This window comes from Arvicanthis niloticus, chromosome 1 (assembly GCF_011762505.2).
Source record: "Arvicanthis niloticus isolate mArvNil1 chromosome 1, mArvNil1.pat.X, whole genome shotgun sequence".
Lineage (NCBI taxonomy): Eukaryota > Metazoa > Chordata > Mammalia > Rodentia > Muridae > Arvicanthis > Arvicanthis niloticus.
Window position 1 is genome coordinate 141,708,446 of NC_047658.1, and position 16,070 is coordinate 141,724,515.

The window sequence follows — 16,070 nt, forward strand, 5'->3', positions numbered from 1 at the left end:
CCAGATAAGGCTAAGCACCAGAAAATAAGGAAAAAGCCGGGCGGTGGTGGCCCACGCCTTTAATCCCAGCACTTGGGAGGCAGAGGCAGGCGGATTTCTGAGTTCGAGGCCAGCCTGGTCTACAGAGTGAGTTCCAGGACAGCCAGGGCTACACAGAGAAACCCTGTCTCGAAAAACCAAAAAAAAGAAAAAAAAAAAAAAAAAAGGAAAAGATCAGACAATTAGAGGGCTGGAGCTGTCTTTCTTAGACGGAGGGAGGGCAGAGAATGGGGAGACAGGCTCTTACTTTAACCCAGGCTGGCTGACACTTACTATGCAGCCGAAACTGATCTTGAACTCTCAGCTGATCTACACTGGAATTATAGACATAAATCATCACAGAAGGTTGAGGGTTAAATTTTTCAGTCCGACCCAACAGCCTGTCGGTGGGTAGAGACTAAACTCTAAAGCACATGTGTAATGTGCTCCGAAGAGACTAAAGCAGCAACCACAGAGCCTGCGTGGGTTCGCACCAGGTCCTCTGTGTGTATGGCCGATGGCTGGGTGGTCTTGTAGGACTCCTAACAGTGGGACCTGCTGTATCTTTGATTCTTTTTCCTGCTCTTGAGACTTTACCTCCTATTGGATTCCCTTGTCCAACCCCAATATAAAGGCTCTTGCCTTAGCTTATTGTTATCTCATTGTGTCGTGTCTGGCTGTCATCTCTCAGAGGCCTGCTCTTTTCTGAAGAGGAAACAGAGGGGGAGTGGATGTGGGGGCGTGGTGCCAAGAGGAGTGGAGGGAGGAGCAAATTGTGATCCAGATCTATTGCATGAGAGAGAAATCTATTTTCAGTAAGAAGAAAGAGATTTAATGAACTTCCATGTTATTCTAATTTTTGTTCTCCTTTTGACTTAGGATCATCTTGTATAGCCCAGGGTGTCATCAAATTGGCTATGTAACCAAGGATGTCCCTGAACTACTGATGCCCCAGCTTCTGCTTTCTGGGTGTAAACCTGTACCAGCAAGCCCAGCACCCAGGTGTAGGTTTTAAGAGATGAGCCTACCCCATACCTTGCCAATGCATCCTTTCATCTGACTGTTCATCTGAATTCTCTATGATAAATAGGTAAACCTAAGTAAAGTATTTCCATGAATTCTTTCCTATGTCAACAATAAAAAACATATATAACATTGAAAAAGACAGGATATTTTATTGTAGAGCCAAGTATGGATAACCATGGCCCATGAACACAGATTCGATTTGCTTCAAATTCCTTCAAATTCCATGATCCAATATGCTAACAATTTTATACTGTTTTTGGTTTTGTTTTTGCTTTATCTGAAATAAGGAAACTCTACCATATAGCTCTGGCTGGCCTGGAACTTGCTATGTAGACCAGGATGGCCTGGAACCTACAGATATCCACCTGTCTCTGCCTCCTGGGTGTTTGGATTAAAGACACAGATCACAATGCTCAGTTTTATGAATCTTTTATAGTAAGAGAAAAAAGAAAGAAAGTTTTAAATCAAGACAATTTAAAAATACATTGCTAGAGACATCAGGTAGGTGGGTTAAGATAAAGCACTAAAATCTGTTACAGATCTGCTATCTAGTGATATTCTTAGATTTTAGATTGGTGGACCTGAGTGGATTGCTAAAAATACATTTCAAAAGGTTTTTTATGCTAGGCATACGCATGCTAGGTTGGTCATAGGAGTGGCTTTCAAAGGAACTAAAAAGATCCCAAGATAATTTAGCTTTGGTATAAAATTTTGACTTTCAGAGTCACGAATTTAGTCATTTGGCCACGTAGAACCCTCAGTACATATGTCGCCATGGCTCCTTTAACTCTTCTTAGGACCCTAAATTCACCCTAGCAAATTTTGAACCCAAGGAGAAAGTTCTCGGGATACCAAATATACAGCCAGTCAGAAGCACAGGTCACATACTTAGCTGGGACTCGGAGTTAGTGGCTGAGCTAGAGACAGTCTTTGGGGACTGAGTCCTCACTTAACCTGCCTTAAGTAACCTCCAGAAAGAAAGTGCTAGAATTGAGTTATAGGGCACCCACTTGCTGGATACGTGACCTGCCCCCATCTGGTTAGAACAGCCTTATGTGGTTTGTTTTAGTTTGTTTTGGTTTGGTTTTGGTTTTTTTTATTTGTTTTTTTGTCAAAGTGGGAGGACAGAGAACAGTTGTTTCTTTCTTCTCCCATACACTTCCTAATTCTGCTCTGGTACCTCCTCAGACAAAGCGCTTTTTCTATTACCTGGAGACCTTCGACCATGGCGGCCAGAGCCTGTAATAGCATCCACTGCCAGCACTGCATCTGGTTCGTAACAGGAACTGGAGGGGGATCTCACTGGTATTTGCTTTCTAGCATCTTAGATTCTTGTTTGCAAAACGAGGTTTTTCTCCTAACAAGAATTCTGAGCTGGGCATGAATGGTGGTTGTACCCTTGGCCCCAGCATTCAGGAGGCAGACACAAGAGGACTACGAGTTTGGGGTCAGGCTAGACTACATAGTGAGACCCTTTCTCAAAAAAGCCAATAAAAGACCTGCTGAAATGGCTTATCTGGTAAAGGAAAATGGCATGCACGCCTGGCAATGTTACTTTCCTTGTAAAGGCCCTGACACCAAAAAGTTATCATGTGACCTCTGTACATGAGCCAGAGGACTGGCACATGCTCACAAAACCAACAATAACAAATTTCTTATTAAAAACGTAGAAACAAGTAAAATTTTCAAATTCAATCCCTAGCAACAACAAAAGTAATTAGTCCCAAAATTCTAGCCACAGTCTCTTATTTTGATACAGCTTTTTACACAAAATATCGTAAAGAGCTATTTTTCCTTTTAACACTGTGTGTCTATCCTGACTGCAGGTGCTCTCAGAGGCCAGAGATGTCCCCAGGGTGGCTGAATTTATATGTGGCTGTAAACTACCTGCTATGGGAACAAGGACCTGAATTCAGATCCTCTGGAAGAACAAGCTGGTGATCTTACAACTCCACAGACTTTTAAAACAAATATGTTTAACCGATGGCCACTGTTATCATTAGTGAGTTTACAGACTGGGGGATATAGCTCAGTGGTAGAACACTTGCCTCCAATGAGATCTAACTTTACTAATGAAGAAAAAAATCCTGTCAATGAGTTTACATTGATTGATAATCAAGAAAAACAAAGCCCTCTTCCATTACAGATTGTGCATTCTTCTCAGGGTGGAGAAGAGAGGAAAGTAAGCAAGTAGATGAGTAAATAAATTCAGGCTGTTAAAGAGACACAGCAAGTAAATTAGGATAAAACACAGGAAGTGGAAGAGGGGTCTATTTCTAAGGGAGTAATAAAGAAATCACATGATGAAGGTTGAGATGTGACCTGTTGTGTAAAGAGATGAAAGATCAATGGTCCATGAATCTTGGTGTCTCAGTTACTTTTCTATTGCTGTAGCAAATCAAATCACCACACTCAAGGCAATTTATAGAAGAAAGCACGCAATGGGGGCTTACGGTTTCAGAGGATGAACTAGTTCAGGACCATCATGGCAGGAAAAATGGCAGCAACCAGGCAGGCATGTATCTGGAGCAGTACCTGAGAGCTTACATTGGATCCATAAGCACAAGGCAAAGAGAGAGCTTCACTGGGAATGCATGGGTTTTAGAAACCTCAAAGTTCACCCTAGTGACACACCTCCTCCAACAAGGCCACGCCTCCTCCGGTAAGGCCACACCTCCCAGTTCTTTCCAAATAGAACCACCCACTGTGGACTAAACATGGACACATGGAGCCTATGAGGCCATTTTCATTTAAACCACAACACTGGGGATGCTGGTGAAGAGGGTGTGTACACGTGTCCTCAAGAATAGTAAAAATGGAGGGAGGTTATTAGATGATAAGCCTTTCTGGACTTTTGGATTTTTCTTCCCTGTCTATTTCCCAGGCAAATACATACAAATAGTGTATGTATTTATTTTAACAGGAAGGGTGATATGTAGGAGGAGCTAAGGTGGGAGGAAGAGAAGGAGTAAGGAGAGGAGAAGAAGAAGGAGAGGAGAAGCTAGGTGATGAGAGAGAGAAAGAGAGGGGGGATATGGAGGCAGTTGTTCACATGTCTTCACCAGTCAAAGTTAGTTGATATGTCTAGGCTGGGTATTAGGTTACACTTCTGATTGAGCATTACCAAACTTATAAAGCCTTTGATTAACATTTTTTAAAAGTGTAGAAAAGCAAAAAGAAAAAGGGGGCATAGGATAGGGGTTTTCTGGGGGGCGGGGAATGGGGAAAGGGGATGGCATCTGAAATGTAAATAAAATATCCAATAAAAAATAAAAAATAAATTAAAAAAAAAGCAAAACAAAAAAACAAACAAACAAACAAACAAAAAAGATGGAGCCTAGCTATGAGAATTAAGTCACTGAGGATGAGTCCTGTGCATGTTTGCATGTGCATGTGTCTGACTGTGTGTGCCTGTGTGTTGAGGCCCACATTCTGCCTCAACACTTTTGCCTCAACGCTTTGGGGGCTTAGTGCTCTGGTCAAGAGAGAGTGTGGCTCTTGGGGCAAGAGACGCGAAGAATGGAGACAAGACAGGGTGTGATTCAGTCTCTTCTATTTTCTCATGTCTCCCCTATTGAAGGGAATTCTGAGGTATTTATATACGCAAACAGGAGAACACAGGTGAAAACACTTTACCACGTGCACCATACAGCTGAGGTCACTAAACAGCAAAACAAGCTATGTGGGATAAACAATATATTTATCAGAGTGTGCTTCAGCTGTTACAGGCTTTTGACAACCAAGTCTTTCATCAGGGTATATGGTTCCAGATGGCTGCAAAGTTGATCTAGCCGCTTTCTACTAAAGTCAGCTCCCAACACCTGTGCGTGCTTGTGCGTGTGCGTGTGCGTGTGCGTGTGTGTGTGTGTGTGTTAGGCAGGTATATCCCTCTCATCTGTCTCTCTGCTTCCTTTCTGTTCTCCATAATGTTAATAGCTCTCCATTAGCACAGCCCCTTCCACGATGTTGGTTGTTCTGCCTGGTTATGTGAGGACAAACATATCTAGGCTGAACTCTTCAAAAATGTGAGCAGTATAAATTCTCCGTCTCGGAAGCTGCTTCTGCCAGTTGTTCCATTTCAGCAACACAGAGGCAAGGAATACAAAAGGAACCAACTATAAACCAATTTGAGGTTGCTGCCAATGGCCAGCAGTGGGCCAACATGAACAAAAATAATTCTGCAATGTCTCAAAACACATAAAATCTGTTGAGATCTGCAAGGTCATCCTGGTTTTTTGCCTGGTGCTGGGGATTGAGCATAAGGCTGAATCACATGCAGTCATTACAAACACTGTCACTGGGCTACAACCCTAGCCCAAAATTATTGGTTACTATTACCAAATGTTGATGAATAGATTCTCTATTTTGGAAAGTGGTAGACCACAAGATATATAAAGTGGTAGACCACAAGATATATAAAGCATTTCTTTTTCCTTTATTGTTTGTACCTGTTAGATGGTTTAATAATAACGGGGGGAAAATCTTTCTTTTTTTTATACAGCTGATTTTTATAGCTTCTCTTTATATAAACAATAATTTTTTTTCCTTTGAGACATGGTCTCACTTTGTACCCCTGGCTAGTCTGGACTTGCTATAGAGGTCACAAAGACCTCTCTCACACTTGTCATGGTCATACTGTCAGCTTGTAAAAGTATTCAGCTGAGAAGATGGCTCTGTGAGGAGCAGTATGTTTTAGCAGTGTTGGAGGCACCAGGACCATGGCAACTCTTATAAAAGAAAGCATTCAGTTGGGGCCAGCTTACAGTTTCAGACGTTTAGTCCATTATCATCATGGTGGAGAACACAGTAGCATACAGGCAGTCATGATGCTGGAGAAGCAGCTGAGGATTCTATACTCTGATCCACAAGCAGCAGGAGAAAAAGACACAGGGCCTGGAATAAGATTTTGAAACCTCAAATATTTTGGGGTGTCAACCAAGAGCAGTTCTTTGAAGAAGTCCAAAGAAAACAGGTAATTGACAGGAGGGACAGGAATGTGTGTCCCTCAGCAATGGCAAGTCTGAAAGCCAAAACCTGAGTCTTGCAGGCTGGGGTACTCTTCTGCTTGAAGCAAATGGTTGAGTCCTGGAGGCTAGCTCAACTGAGCCCTCTGTCCACTGCAAAAACTTTGTCCTTCTCCAAGTAGGCTCTGTGCCTAGAACTAGGAGCTTCAAACTTCAAGTGACTTTGTCTCCAGTGCTCATCCTTGTCATTTTCCATTGATCTTTCAGAATTTTCAGTCTTTGCAGTCCTGGAGTGTCGGAATGTATGAAGTGCTGACTGGGCACTGTCTGGCTGACTGTGGGTTTGCAAATAAGGTGAGATTGTAACCAATCAAGGAAGTGCTATCAAAAAAGAAAGAAACAAATAAATAAAGAAGGAAATAAACAAACAAAGGTTCTGTCCTGTTTGCTTATTGGTGATCCTTGCATGGCTTCTGTCTGCTACTCTCAGACTTGAAGCTCTGGCAGTCAAGATATACAGAGCACAATACAGATATGATCAGAAAAATCTGGGAAGTTGACAACTCTACAAGACAAAGGGCTTGTCAAAAATCAAATTGAAAGAAAAGAAAAACGAAGGGAGATCCTATAAATTGAAAGACATTTTAAATCAATTGCATTAAAACAATAACAACAAAACAAAAAACAAAAACAAAACAGGGTCTTATGCAACTTGGGCTCTCCTGAACTTGTTATGATCTGATAATGACCTTGAGCTTCAGATCCTTCTACTTCCACTTCCCAATAAGCAGGCTTACAGTACCCACATATGTCTTTCTGTAGCGCTGTGGCTCAATCCCATCGCTTTGTGCGTAATAGGAAAGCACTCTACCAACTGAACTACATTCCTAGACTGCAAACTTTTCTTTAACTATGAAACTATGTCTTTCACAAGTCAGTTGAAAATTTAAGTACAAGGTATTTGATATTTTGAAAACTGTTATTTTTGTGTGTGGTAATAGCCTTATAGTTTTGTTTATAATGGAAAAAAATTATCTTTTTAAACTATGGGCTAACTGGGGCTACATCATATATACTTGTAGACCCCCAAACTCGGGAATCTGAATGAAGTAAGATAACCACTTTAGTCTATGAGTTCAAGGCCAGCCTAGACAACAGAATGGATCCCTGACTCAAAAAGAAAAAATAGATTGTAAAATGCTTCAGAGAAAATGACAGCATGTATGAAATTCGTCACAAAATAATAGGAGGAGCAAGAAATTTTGGGTTGGTGGTATCAATAGATTAAAAAAAAGAAGAAGAAGACTGACTTACCACAAATGGATAATTATTGTAGCTACATGACGATCCATGGAGGGCTACTTATATTATCCTAGTTCTTAGATCGTTTAAATTGTTAACAAACACTTGAAGAATTTTGGGCCCTGACACTTTATTGTCTCTTTCTTCTTCTTTTAATTAATACAGTGTTGTGTTTAAAGCTTGTTATAAACTGAGATTATCCAGAGAAGAAAATTAAGTAGAAAAGAAGAGTCAGGAGGAAATGTCAAGAATCATCAGCCTTTGTACACGGTGCTAAATGAGAAGTTGGAGATTATCATTTTAAAAGATTTGAAAGCTATGGCTGTATGGGCTCACAAAAGACAAGAGAGGTATGTTTAGAGTTCAAGTGAGCATGATGCTGCCAAGCAGTTACCACAAAGTGAGAAGCCAAACCTGGTGGTGTTTATCTGTGTTAACACTGGGGAAACTGAGGCAGAGGGCTCGAGACACCATGGATTGCATAGCCAGTCCTTGTCTGGAAGAATAATAAAACAAATAAAAACTAAAATAATAAACAAGACAAGGTAATTGGTAACTAGAAGATTATTGGTGGCTTTGACAAGAATAATCTCAGCAGAGTTCTAGACTGGGTTCCAAGTCTGGGTAGACAGAAGCATGAACTGGTAAACATGTTGAGATGGCTGTATTGAATGTTTCTTGGGAACCTGTTATGAAGGGTATCTTGCCCAGCTCCTTTCTCTCTCTTTTCTGATTCCTGGCCACTATAAGAAGCCTCTGCCGTATGGTCTACAGCTATACTTTTCTGTCTTGCCTCAGGCAGGCAATGGATGTAACTAATCTTAGACTGAAACCTCTGTAGCTATGAACCAAAAGAAATTCTTCCTGCTTTAAAATGGTTTTTGTTTTTGTTTTTTTCAAACTAGACTGTTGTGGCTAGCCCTGGTGTTGCTTGTATTTTGATGCTAATCTGCTCTCCTGGGAGAGGCTGTGGAGGAGTGAATCTGAATCGCCTACACAGGTGACTTCTTGTGAAGTTCTCCCCACCTTAACTTGTAAAATTAAGGCTAGAGCCGGTGAATGGACCGTGAAAGAGAAGGTGGAGCTGAAAAGTTTGGGAGAGAAGGAGGAGGAGAGAGGAGGAAGAAGGAAAGAAAATGGAGGATGAACAGGGCGATCCAGATTCCTTGTGGCTTTAAATAGCCACAGCTAGCTGTCTATGTCTTATCTAGGTGGGCAATTTATGTCATTATCAATTGGCTCTGGAGTTATTGTGTGGGCATCTTGTGAATTGAGAATTTATTGATTTTGATTTTCAGCCTGGGGTGCTAGGGCCCAATGTAAGAACTCACTTCATAACAATGATCCTCTGTAGTTTTCACTTAGCAATAGTATTCAAACTTATTTTCAACAGGCGTTTCTCGTTTAAATGTCTTCTGGGACTCCATGGCAGGAAAAAAAAAATGTACTGTTTAACTTCCTATTTTTGTGGCATGCAGCCACATTTATTATGCTATTTTTGTGGGGTCTGGAATTTGAAAAAAGACTCAGCAGGAACAGCTGCTGACTGGTGACTGGCGTGGCTGAAATAACTATAAGTAGTTGGTCTGGCTCGGTGGCGATCACAGAGCTGTCATGTTCTTAATGTCCTACCTGCCAGTGTGATGGGGTCTTTAGGAGTCAATTATAGGTCATAAGAATGGAAACTTTCACTAACAAGATCAATAACCAAGAAGGATCCTCATCGCCATCATATGAAGACAATGAGGAGTTGGGGGTATGCAGCTCCCAAGAGGGTGTTCAGTACAACCCCTGATTATGCTGGTAGCTTGCTGGCTTGCAGCCTTCAGATCTGAAACAAACTTGTTCATAAGCCACCTACTCCTTCATATTATCTCTTCCAACAGTTCAAAGGGACAAAGGCAACATTAAAGCCTTAACTAGTTTCAGACCTCTCTCTCTCTTTCTCTCTCTCTCTCTCTCTCTCTCTCTCTCTCTCTCTCTCTCTCACACACACACACACACACACACACACACACACACACACACAACATATCATGTAGGCTGACACTGAAATGTCCTAGATAGTTCTTTCATACCAAAGTCTGAAGTTTGAGTAGCTGGACATCTTGGGCTGACTGGTCATCATCTTATGTCCACATGCTATCTTTGCTTGGCTTTCTTGGGATTCCTCACAGCACAGGAGTTGCCAGTAGTTAGACTTAGGTGCAGTTAGCTTCAAAAATGTATCTTTTTACTGTTTGGATAAAAGGACACTGAAGCCTGGAGAAGTGGTTCAATGGTTGAAAATGTTTCCTGGTGTCCTCTGACCTCCAAACAAACACTATAGCACTATGGTATAATCTACCCCCATCCCCAAACATTATAGCCACTAAATTCCTAATTGTTAATACTTCGGCAGTTTCTTTCCTCTTTTTTTCTTGTTGTTCTTGTTTTTTTTTTTAATGAGTTGCCCCTCTCTAACATTCTGATATTTTCGAGGAGAGACACAGAAGTGCTTTCTATTCTTTCACCTTAAAGAATTATATTACCACTCCAGAAGGAAGCAGGGAGGGTAATTACAGATCTTCACCTCTCCCTGCTCATCTCCAAATCCAGTCCTCCAATCTCAGGAACATTTTTGTACAGACCACCTGCCCTCTTTGCCCCACCATCTCCAGCTGGTCACACAGATCTTCTCTTCCAGCCTTCCTCCCACTCATCCTGTTATCCCAGCCCCCAATCATAAGGCTTTCTCTGGAAACCCATCAGCCAAGCTGCCAGAGAAGCAAGTAGACCAGTGAAGCAGGTGAGCGAGCTTCAAACTGTCACTCTCCATCCCCTCCTCCTCCACATCCAGTCCCCAGTCTCATCCCCAGCGCTGTAGCAAACTACGTGTTGCCTCTCCTTATTCTCTGTCCACATTCCCAGGGAACTAAAAAGATCCTGGTGGAACACCCTGCTTTCTTCTGTCCCCAAACCCAGCTCATTTCCATTCCTAAACTCAACTCTCATTACCCAGAAACACATATTACCCAGAATCCCCAGTGGCCACACCTATCAGGACCCCAGAAGAATTCCCTACAAGGCAACACACAGCTACCAAAACCCTCCTAAGAACCAGCGAGGACAATAGAAACCGAGGAACAAAACACCCACCCAAGAAAGACAAGACCAGATATCAGTACCTAGAATTACAATCTTCTCAGACCCAGATGCTTGGACAGCGGCATAAAAACACAAACAATAAAAACTCCAACAATATGTCTCAATTGGAGCTCAGCAACCTTACCACACTAGACATAGAATTCCAACACAGGTGAAGTACCAAAAACCCTAAAATAGCTTTAAAGAGGAAATGAATAAATTCCTTAAAGAAATCTATGAAAACACAAGCAGTGGAAAGAAATGAATAAAACAGTTCAAGTTACTGGTCTATTGCTGTGAAGAGACACCACGGTCAAGGTAACTTATAAAGGAAAAGCATTTAATTGGGAGGCTGTTTTGCAGTTTCAGAGGCATCTTCCGTTATCATCACTGTGGGGAGCATGCCAGGCATACATGGTGTTGGATAAGTAGCTGAGAGTCCTACACTCTGATTCACAGGTGGCAGGAAGAGAGCACCTGGGCCTGGCATAGGTCTGTGAAATCTATAAGCCCACCATCAGTGACATATTTCCTCTAATAAGCCCATACCTCCTAATTTTTTAAATCCTATCAAAGAGTTCTACTTTCAAGTGACTATGCATTCAAATATAGGAGACCAAGGGGGCATTCTGTTCAACCATCACAACCTGAAAGTAGAAATAGACTCAAAAAGGAAAACCCAAACTGAGGGAAATCTGGACATGAAATATTTAGGAACTTGAACAGTAACCTCCGAGGCAAGCCTCACCAACAGAGTACAAGAGATGGAAGAATGGATCTTAGACATTGAAGACATGGTAGAAGAAATGGATATCCTGATCAAAGAAAATGTTAAATCTACCAAATAGAATAAAACAATATTGGCACAAAACAACCAGGAAATCTGGGACACTATGAAAAGACCAGATTTGAGAATAATAGGATTGAGAAAGGGGAAGAAACACAGGTCAAGGACAAAATATTTTCAACAAAATCGTAGAAGAAAATTTCTCAAATCTAAAGAAGATGTATATCAAGGTACAGGAGGCATACAGAACACTAAATAAATGGGATCAGAAAAGAAACTACCCTCAGCACATATTAATCAAAAACATTAAAGATACAGAACAAAGAAAGAATATTAACAACTGAAAGAGAAAAAGACTAAGTAACAGATAGTGGCAAACCAATTAGAAAAACACCTGACTTGCCATAGAGAGTCTAAAACCAGAAGAACCTAGACAGCTGTTAAGAGACCACAGATGCCAGCTAAGACTATTATACTAAGCAAAACTTTCAATTATAATAGATGAAGAAAATAAGACATTCCATGATAAAACCAAACTTAAGCAATATCTATCTAAAAACCCAGCCCTACAGAAGGTGCTAGAAAGAAAACTTAAACCTAAAGAGGTTAACAACACCCAAGACGACATAAGAAATAAGTAATACTAGACCAAATCAAAAGAGAGAACACAGACACAGACACACACAGACACACACACACACACACACACACACACACCACAACATAAGAATAGCAGGAATCAATAAACACTGCTTTTTCATATCTCACAACATCAGTAGTCTCAATTTCCTAATAAAAAAAGACACAGACTAACAGATTGGATGCCTAACCAGGATCCATTCTTCTGCTGTATCCAAGAAACATACCTTAACACCAAGAATAGACATCACCCTAGTTAAAAGGACAAAAAAAGCTATCCCAAGGAAATGGACCTAAGAACAAAGCTAGTGTAGCTATTTTAATATCTAACAAAATAAACTTCAAACAAAAACTGTTCAAAAGAGATAGGGAAGGATACCACATACTCATCAAGAGAAAACTCACCAAGAGGACATTGCAGTTTTTAAGATCTATGTACCAAACACAAGGGGACCCAAGTTCTAAAAAAAAAAAAAAGAAAGAAAGAAAGACTACTATAGCTTAAACTACATATTGATGCTCACACACTAACAGTGAAAGACTTCAATACCTGACGCTTGCTAATTATAGACCATCCAGACAAAAACTAAATAGAGAAAACCTAGAACTAATTGATGGTATAAACCAAATAAACCTAACAGATATTTACAGAGCATTTTACACAAACACAAAATAATATCCTTTCTTCTCAGCACCTCTTGGAACATTTCCCAAAATTGACTATGAACTCAGACACAAAACAAATTTCAACAGATACAAGAAATTTGAAATCATAATCTGCATCCTATCTGACCACTGTTGGATTAAAGATGAGTATCATTAACAACAGAAATAACAAAAAGCTTACACACTCATGGAAACTGAACAACTCACTACAGAATGAAAAAAAAATGAGTCAACAGAAATTTTAAAAAATAAAAGACTTTCTAGAATTGAATGAAAAAGAATATACAACATACTCAAACTTATGGGATACAATGATGGCAGTTCTAAGAGGCAAGTTTATCTCACTAAGTGCCTACATAAAAAAATTGGAGACATCGCATGCTAGTAACTTAACAACAGACCTAAAAGTTTTAGAAAGAATGAAGGAATCACATCCAAAAAGAGTAGATGGCCAAAACATCAAGCTCAGAGCTGAAATCAATAAAATAGAAACAAACAAGAAAAATACAAAGAATCAATGAAACAAAATATTAGTTCTTAGAGAAAAATCAGTAAGATTGACAACCCTTATCCAAATTAACAAAATAAAAGATAAAAAGAGGATATAACAACAGTCAATGAAGAAATCCTGAGAATCATAAGGACATACTTTTAAAACCTGTACTCTACCAAATTGGAAAATGTAAAAGAAATAGATAGTGTCCTCAGCATATCCCACCTGTCAAAGTTAGTTGAAGCTCAGATAAGCAATTTAAACAAGTCTATAACCTCCAGTGAAATAGAAGCAGAAATTAAAGGTCTCCCCACCAAAACAAGCTCAGAGCCAGATGGTTTTAACATAGAATTCTACAAGACGTTCAAAGAAGAGTTAATGCCAATACTTCTCAAATTATTCTACCAAAACAACAGAAAGAACATTGCTAGTTCATTTTATGTTGCCATAGTTACCCTAATATCCAAATGACATAAAGACCAAATAAAGAATTACAGACCAATTTCCTTCATGAACATACATGCAAAACTTCCCAATAAAATAAGTGTGAACTGAATCCAAGAACATATCAACCATGATTAAGTAGGCTTTATCCCAGAGATGCAAAGAAAGTTCAATATTTGAGAATCAATAAATAATAAATATAATCCACCATATAAACAAACTGAAAGACAAAAACCACATAATCACTTCTTTAGATCCAGAAAGGGCCTTTGTGGGAGTTGAGGGGTGGAACTTACACTTCTTCATGATAAGAGTCTTGGAGAGATTAGTGATACAAGGGACTTACTTCAACAGAATAAAAGCAATTTCCAGCGAACCTATAGCCAACATCAACTTTAATGGAGAGAAACCCAAAACAATTGAACTAAGATCAGAAACAAGACATTACCTATTCTTTCCGTATCTATTCAATATAGTACTTGAAGACTTGAATTTTAGCTAGAGCACTTAGGCCACTGAGAGAGATCAAGGAGGTACACATTGGAAAGGAAGAAGTCAAAGTATCATATTTGCAGATTATATGAGAGTGTACACAAGTGGCCCTTTAAGTTCCACTGAGAAACTCTTACAGCCGATAAACACTTTCAGCAAAGTGGCTGGATACAAAATTAACTCATAAAAATCAGTAGCCCTTCTGTATATAAATGACAAATGCAAGAAAAATGGGGAAACAACATCTTTTACAATAGTTCCAAATAGTATAAAATATCCTGGCATAACCTTAATCAAGCAAGTGAAAGACCTATATGATTAAAAACTCAAGTCTTTGAAAAAGAAATTAAAGAAGATACCAGAAGATGGAAAGATTTCCCATGCTCATGGATCCATAGGATTGATATAGTAAAAATGGCCATCCTACCAAAAGCAGTCTACAGAATCAATGCAATCCCCATCAAAATTCCAACACAATTCTTCACAGATCTTGAAGAGACAATTCTCAACTTCACATGGAAACATGAAAAGCAAAAAACAAACAAAAATACCCGTTTAACAAAAACAATTATGAACAATGAAATAACTGTAGGTCTCACCATTTCTGATCTCTACAAAGTTGCACTACAAAAAGTATAATAATAATAATGATAATGATGAATATGATGATAATAAAGATGATAAAACATGGTATTGGCATAAAAACAGACATGTTGAATTGAATACCCAGACATAAACCCACACAAATATGGACACCTGATTTTTGATAAGAAGCCAGAACTACATACTGGAAAAAAGACAGCATCTTCAACAAGTGGTGCTGGCTAAACTGGATGTCTGCATGCATAATAATGCAAATAGATCCATACTTATGACCCTACACAAAACTCAACTCCGAATGGATCAAAGGCCTCAACTTAAAACCAAGTACACTGAGCCTGATAGAAGAGAAAGTAGGAAATAGCCTTGAACTCATTTGGCACTGGAGAAAACTTTCTGAACAGAACACCATTAGCACAGGCCCTAAGATCAACAGTTAATAAATAGGAACTCTCTTCTTGGCGGTTTGCGTGCCGCCCGCCTTTCCCTAACAGAGCCATGACCGCAGAACTACTGCGCAGACTCACTGCCACGCAGAATTGGGCTATTTGAGGTGCACCAATGAGGCATACCCATGTGGCAAGTGCTGATTGGGACAGGCAGGGGTATAAAAGGATGGCCGTTAAGGGGCTAAAGCAGAAGGGCTTCCAAAGAGAGAGGAGAGAAGGGCTTCCAGAGAGAGAGGAGAGAAGGGCTTCCATAGAAAGAGGAGAGAAGGGCTTCCAGAGAGAGAGAAGAGAGGGGTTTTGAGAGAGAGAGAGAAGATGGTTAAGGATCCTGAATAAACTGCGTTGAGAAGAACTCCAAGTTGCGTCTTTCCTGTCTGCTGGTCGGATAGAGAAGCGACAACTCTCACTGGCTGGAAGACACCCACGTGCAATCTGGGCAGACAAGCACCACTACAATGAACAACTCTCTAATGGTGAGGTAGAAAAGATAGAAAAACAGAGCAGTCCATGCTCAAGGGAGAGATGGAACTGGAGATGTGATGGCAGTGACAGGTGAAAGACATGGCTGAGGTCAATATGCTGTCATTGCCCAGTAGGGCCGGTGGGATGGTCTATAACATCCTGAAACTTATGCAGACACAGACTAAGCCCACTAACCTGCCACTTGGTAGTGGGATTCCCCTCCTCTCCCCCCCTCCCCCAGCTCTGGTTGAAGACAGAGGAGGAGATGAGGAAGGGTTTATATTCTGGATTGAACTTCCTCAAAGTACTACCGTGGTTCATGATACCACCAGAGGCCATGTTGATGTCAGAGGTTCATGATGCTGCTGTAGATCTTGATGAAGCCTCAGACTCAGGTGGACTTATGTCGTCTGTGCTGCGCCCTATGCTTTAGAGATAGCCTCAGGCTTTTCTGCCTGGGGGCACTGGGAGAGGTGGGGGGCCTGCTGAGGCTTGTGGTCCATGCAGCCAAAAAGGCCAAGGACTATGTTGATGTCTGCAATCAGTGTTGCCACCAAAGCACAAGTGGATGCCAGTGATTAGGACTGCTACCTTTGAAGCAT